The following is a 7517-nucleotide window of genomic DNA, read 5'->3' as shown; positions in this document are numbered from 1 at the left end:
CCATAAATGCCCTTGTATGCCTCCTTTACACACATGCTAACATTTGTGCACAAATTCTGCCCCAAGCACCAAAGCACACACACACACACACACACATACACATAAATAACACCCACACAGCCTCGGGATCATCCTCCATCAGTTACATAATGTACTGTCAAACGTCCATCTTTATTGAGGACAATTCTTTTAACGAGAGACGCACTCTCCCGGCAGCTGTGTTAGTCAACCTGGCGATAAATTTGCTTTCACCTTTGGGCAAAACATATAGAGGCTGTGTCATCTCTGCAAACACTGGTGTGTACCGCTTCGGTGGCTGTGTTTTGTGCAGTCTGTCCTGACCTCTGCTTATTTTTGTTTTGTGAAAAATAATGATATTTGAATACTTCATGCAGTTTAGTTTGCTTTAAACTAAAATGCACAGATGTGTGTGTCTCCGTGTTTGCATGTGCGGTTTCTGGCCGTGGGAGAGAGCCCCAAGGGGGACACAGAAAGGTCACATATAAGAGGCTTTAGGGCAGACAAGTGAAAAGGAGGCCCTTTCTTGGACAGAGACTGAGGATTAGGATGAAAGACATATGAGTGGGGGATGCTCTCTCCTTTTTTATCTCTTACCCACTTGCTGCATCTCTTTCACACATTCTGCATCAAGTCTATTCAAAATGAGCAGGAAACAGAAGAAGATTCAGAAGTGAAGCACAGAGGATGATACAGAGTGAGGCATACGCAGTCAGATAGATAAGATAGAGAGATAGGTGCAGAGCAGAAGACAAAGTGAGACCCTGACAGATCGATAGGCTCTTTAGAATTCAGTTTGTGAGAGGCCAACAGAGGCCATGCCACGCACTGCTCTTTTCCCAGCCACTTGATTCGTCACACATGCTAAGAGAATTTAACACACTCGCTTCTGGTTGGCAAATATACGCTCCACACACATGTACATGTGAATTCACACCCACAGTTTTGTGGACACTGAAAGAAACACCTGCAGTATAGCCTCACTCTCAGAATGGAGATTTAAACACTCTCGCTCTGCCCAGATAAGAAAGAGGTAATGTGTGATGGCTGCAGCTTTATGTATCCTACATACATTCATGTGTGTGTGCTGCACATAAAAGCAAAAAATAACCCAAACTATCACATTCTGGGGCTAGTTTATGTTGTTGACAAGGAGGGTCAACAGATCTGAGCTAATGTGACAGTTAACTAGCATTAATTCAGGAGCAAAAGTAAATGAAGCTGGCCTGTGGACACGACAGAAGAGTGCAGTGGGGATGGGAAGACGTGTGTACTGTACCACACTGGACCATGCTTGGATGAGCATGTAGGCCATGCCAACAACAATGCATAATACAGCCTCTGGTGATGGGGGATGGATACACACACACACAACACTCTCACCTCACCTCACATACACACAAACGAGGATATCCACTTGTTCAAACACACACACACAAACTTGCACGCATGCATAGACATTGACGGTGATGGGGCATGGAGCAGTTTATGCTCATATCAAGAGAAAGTCTTTGATCAGTGTGACAGGAAGGGCACTCGCCCCAGAGGAATTAGCTAACTCTTGCTTTGCAAAAGCACATCCACAATAATTCAGGCATGCTCGCATACACCACAGAAAGAGAGAGAACGTCTGATATTTAGCTTCATTAATATGCTAAATGTATGAATATGATTTGTTCCAGTTCAATGTCCAGAGTAGCATGTCCAGAGCGGGCATGATAAGTATAAAGAGCAGAATTTGCAGAAATCCAGGTTGCCTGTATAATCCTCCCAGTTTAACAGACAGCTCTTCTGCACAAGCAATTTGCATTTAGCTTTCAAATTAGCACAAACACCACTTGTTATTTCTCCTGCAAAAATATACATTCTGACATGTTGAATACTTTATTACGCATTCAGGTTTTGTTTATTTCAGTTACAGCTCCTCAGGATTTATGTACAATGCCATCTACATATATTTACATACTGCTCAAAGTGTCTCAGTGTATACAGTCATACATTCACTCTGATGTCAAAAAAATGTAATACGAGAGAGTGCATGTAAGTCACACATACTCAGTTAAATATTAATCTACATCCATTTGCTGTTTAGTTTAGTGATAAAATAATAAACAGGCTGACCTTCTTTCATCCTAAACAAACATCTCTGGCACAACATGTTGAGGTTGTACCAATGACCGCTGACAGGTGAAATGAACAGAAGGTATGCACATGATGTGAGGAGATGAGGAAGTCTGCCGTCACACCCACTGTGACAAAATCCTTGTTGATTGTTGCAAACTGTGGCCCTGTGGGCTACAAAAAGACTATTAAGATGATTGTTTCTATATTAAACAATTGCATTTTGTCTATTATTATCATTATCTAGGCTCTAGGTATGTGTTCTAAGCAATGTTGATACATGTATGTTACTCTACGTAACACTGATAATTTGGTCAGCAAGAAAACATTTTGTCCTCCAAGCTGATATGTTAGAAGCAAGAAAAATGGGCAGTACAAGAATCAGAGTGTCTTTGACAAGAGTGAAATCTATGATTGCTTGGGTCAGGGCATCTCCAAAACGGCACCTCCAACGGTCATGCCTCTGTGTCTCAAAGTGCCCAAAAAAAAGCTGAAAGCTGGTTCTGATAGACCAGTCAGGGTGCCCATGCTGACACCTGTCCAAAAGCCTTCAGTGGTACAATGTAAGGAAGGTGGCCTGGTCAGATGAATCACATGAAAAGTGAGCAGCGTGATGCTTTGGGCGTAGTTCTGCTGGATAAAAGCAACAGTGCTTTTGGAAGAGTTTGAGGGACACTGGCATAAAGTGCAAAGTGTTGACTTGGCCTCCAAATTCTCCAAATATCAATCTGAGTAGCTGTAAGATATGCAGTACAAACAAGTCTGATTAGGACGCCCCACCTCACAGCTTAAAGGAACTGGTGCCAACGCCAGATATCACAGCACACCTTCAGAGGGCTACAGAGTCCATGCCTTGACAAGTCAGGGTGGTACTCAATTTCAGTTTTATTTATTTATATGACACCTTTTCACACTGAAATTTGTCTTTACAGAAACCCAGAGTTGACCGTAGACACTGGGATGGTCAGAGGGCCGAATCCAGGTGAGCATGCTGATCTGGAGGGAGAGAGACCTGCAGATGATACAGAGAGGAGAGGGAGAAACACAAAACTACGAGGAAGACTGGACACACAGTCTAAAATGCTAGATCATGAATATAGGTTGGCCTGACGGCAGAAGGGGGACTTACACATTATGAGTCATAGTGATCACCGTGTTATGGCTGAGCAGTGCATGAGTCTGGCTGTCATATCAATCCTAATGCAAGGAAAGGTAGCAGCATAATAATTATTGCATTAAGGTGAACAGAGGAAGTTGTATCAGACTCTAACTATAAGCAAGGAAGTAACCACTCATTTAAAAAAATGTTTCTCCATATTGAGATTCTTCTTCTCCTACTTCTCCTTTCTCTGTGGCATCTACTTGCATGCTACATCTGCATGACTGTTTCTGTCTTCCTAAGATTCCCCCCTAACCCTAAACCCTTCTGCCTCATTCAACATCTTTTTTTTTGTTGTGGGGGGGTTTTCCTCATCTGAAATGATGATGGATCTAAGCTTGTAAAATGTTATTAAAGTCACCCACCCACAGCAGAGGAGAAAGGAAGTGAGGAAATAAGAAGATGGGGAGAGAGAGGGAGGAATTAAAACCGGCATTATATCGGCAATGAACAGAACTAAGAGAATAAATGGACCCAATCTGGCTGCACTTGGTGGAATGACTGCCCATCCAAAAGCCCATGCCCAATCCACCATGTCACTTTTGTCCGTCTCCAAACCCTGCGGATGCTCTGCTTTTATAGCAGATGCACAGAACCAAAGGATGTGAGGCATGAAAGCAATGGGAAATTCATTACATATTCCTACCCCCCTCCGTTCACCATAATCACCACAATTAGCAGACATCTGCAGTGACTCCAAAGCTGGGAGTGTATTCAGGCAATCAGAGCAGCTTCACCGACAGCCCTGACTGCAGCCCCCTCTGTGATGGGCCTCATCCTGAAGGGAAGCATTCCATTAGGAACTCAGTGATTAATTGAGACGGAGAATTCGCTTCTGGCATCGACATAGAATGAAAGCCGACAGGAGGCATCCATGATGGCAGAGCGGTACGCGGGGCTGGTTGGAGGTGGCCCAGAGTTGGCGGGGACTGTACCATACTGTTGATGGTGTGAGATAAGGCACTCTGTGGCTTGCAATTAGCTGTGTGAGAATTGTTACTAGTGAATGCCTATATGAGAAGATTTTCTGACCTATCAAGTAAACAAAACCTGTGTGTGTCTAATGATAATCCACATTTTATGTGGCTATCATGAATAATTGATATGTGGATTCCAAAATTTTACATTAAGCACAATAGCACTGAATATTGGTCACATGTTGTTCTTATGTAGAGTTTAACTGATTAAATTCTAGTGCTTTTTTCCTTTTTTGATGACAATATTGATACTGCTCCTGTCTGAAGCCACCGCCAGCACATGCTCAGTTTATATGTTATTGTGGCAAGCAATACTATTATAAACATGATTTTCTAAACCTAACCAGGTAAGAAGAAGTGACTATGAAACCTATATTTGAAGCTAGAAACAGATATTTAGCATGGCTACATGTAGGGAAATATGTTAATTACTGACATTTGGATTCTTTACATTCCAAAAAAGTTCAGGTGGTTCACTCTTTGTGCTAAGCTAAGCTGTCAGTCATATTCATCCATGAAAGCGGTAAATATTCTCATGTTCGAAAGACAAAGTTAAAAAAACATGTATGTCAAAAAAACATTAAAAACATGCCTGGATAATTATCAAACGCGTAGAGGGGTCTACTGTATGTTCTCCATCTGTAGAGGATGACAGCATGTTAGACAGCTCATTACAGAAGCAGTTGGAGATGTCACTCTTACTAGGCACAGTATGGTACAGCCATCATTTTAAGCCTTGGCTTAATACGTTGTCATGGAAATCAGCAGTAACACGTTGGACACTTTTCATTTGTGTGCAGTCCAGCGCTGGCTTCTGTCTGGATCACACACGGACACAAGAGTAAATACGCAAATCGGTCTAGCTTACACAGTCGCTGCTGCAAATGAGCCCTGTCCTCAAAATGCCAACTTTATAACCTAAGCAGGCAAGAAAGGCTTTTTGAACTTGATATGCAGATTATTAAATCATCTAAGTATGTCGTTACTGAAGGGTGATCAATGTTTTACAGTTCCAAGTGGTAAATTACAGCATTTGGGTTATGACACCTCTATTTGGTGTAAAGCTGATTTTTGTATAGTTTAAATGGTGCATTATGTGGTGGATTTCTCCTAGATTCCAGCATTTCTTGGCACATCAGAACTGTATGTATCAGTTCAATAATGTGGAACCCAGTGACATCAACATCTATGTCGATGCCCCCAGTGCTTGTTTATGTGTGTGTGTGTCTTAATATATGCAGGGAATAACTAACAAATGATGGCCCACTCATCAAAACATTGCACCAAAGAGAACTCTACATGGTACATTTGCATAAAATTACAGTAGCTATTGGGGAAAATTACAAAATATAGAAGGAAGTGTTTTTATTCTTTCTGAAAAGCAGTGAAGGAGCAAAAAAAGGGGGGGGGGGTGCTTGTGTCTGCCGTGTACTGCAAAGTTTCCTCACGTTTGTGTAAGGTTGATATGTTTTTTCCTCTTTCTAAGTCCACCTGCTAACAGACAGCTATGGACAGCTGCAGGCATCATGGACACATTTGCTGTGTTTTCAATACACCCTGTACTCTATATTCATGCTTTTCAGCAGAGTGAAGGTGTTGCTATTATTGCCATTTCTGACCATCAGACACTACCATGCTAATGATAGCTGCTTTTCTGCAGTACAAATCATTATGCCATTACTGAGTTAAATCCAGTAAATGCACTGAGGTATAATGGTGGCCAAGAGAGCTTAACACCCTGTAACTTAAAAACCAAAAACATATGAGGCAATATACAAAACATCTTCCTCAGTTGGACAAAACAAATATTGCAAATATTCAAACATTCAACTACTGTATAAACACAGCAAGTAGCACAAACTATAAACATCTGCAGAGACCTTGAACAGTGATGAACCTGGCTTGGGGATCTTTTTGTTGTTAAATAGTTTGTGATGCCTGAGTCATTGTCAGATTTGTTTGCATTTCTGAGTATAATCATGTGAACATGAACACACTTACAGCATGCATTTATACAAGGTATATGGTTTTAAGCTCATTTCCTCAGTCTTTAAATTGATTCCTATTCTTTTGAAGATGTGTGTTCAAATCAATGAGCGTTTTTGTAGTGACATGTTCACAGTAAAGTACCTGATCGTATGATCCATACATCATTTACTAACAAAGTAAATGATGAACTAACACAAGGCAAAGTCAACCTGACATGCCAATATTTAGGTTTTATAAATATGCCTGATCATAAAGTGGCAAGAAATCACTTGACCCTTTACTTTCCTTTTACCAAGAACACATGAATTGCACCAAATATAAAATATAAAAGGTCTTCACATGATAGCAGAAACAGGCATCTACACCCACATGGTTAGATTTGTGAAAGAACCATGATTGAGGCTGCAGCTAAATAAAGAAGAAAGAGAGATTAGAAGCTTAAAGGAAATCAAGCCAAGGCTGTTGCTCTCATTTGTATGTTTGAAATTAGACAGAATGCAGAATAAATCGAGGTGCTATATACTTCTGAGAGCATCATTCCCACCAGTTATGCAAATTAGCCTTCAAATTCACACAATAATCAGATGATGTGCTGCTTTGTTTGAGTTTTTTGAGTGTGCTATTTTATCTGTTTAACAGAGACAAGAGTCTTCCAAAAAAAAAAAAAAAAAAAAGCTCATTTGTGGTGGACGGCTACTTGACTGTCGTAAAATTGTAGAGTCACAATGAAGTGGGTGTGATCCTCCACTTGGTGCTTCCTTCCTTCCAGTCCAAGGGTCTGGGCCTAATAAAGGCCTGTGTAGTGCGGCACAGACAGACCGCCTTCTCTGCTGTGTGCAGAAATGTGTTCAATCACCATGGCTACCGGTCAGAGAAGAGCCCCTGCTGTGGTTATTAGGATTTCTCTGTCTGCTCACACCAGCTCAGTATGCAGGTTAACAACTCACTGTCTGTAATATGGATGTCAAGTATGTGTGTGTGTGTGTGTATGTGTGTGTGTGTTAGGCCAGCAGGTCAAGGGTGATTTAATATTCTAATTGCTCCAACAATGGAGTGCTTGGTATAGTGTTTTTTTAAGCATCATTTGCAGAAAAGCACCTAAAAATGCATCGGCCGCTGCCGCTCAACAGTCACACTGATGTGAGAAGGGGAACATGAGAAAGCTTTGAGCAGTATTGATTCAGCTGAGTACTCTCGGAGCGAGTACCAGAGGATCTGAAGAGAGAATTATCCATGCACCATTTCCTCCCTAC

The sequence above is a fragment of the Parambassis ranga genome, chromosome 17, assembly GCF_900634625.1.
Source record: "Parambassis ranga chromosome 17, fParRan2.1, whole genome shotgun sequence".
Classification (NCBI taxonomy): Eukaryota; Metazoa; Chordata; class Actinopteri; family Ambassidae; genus Parambassis; species Parambassis ranga.
Note: the sequence above shows the minus strand (reverse complement) of the source record.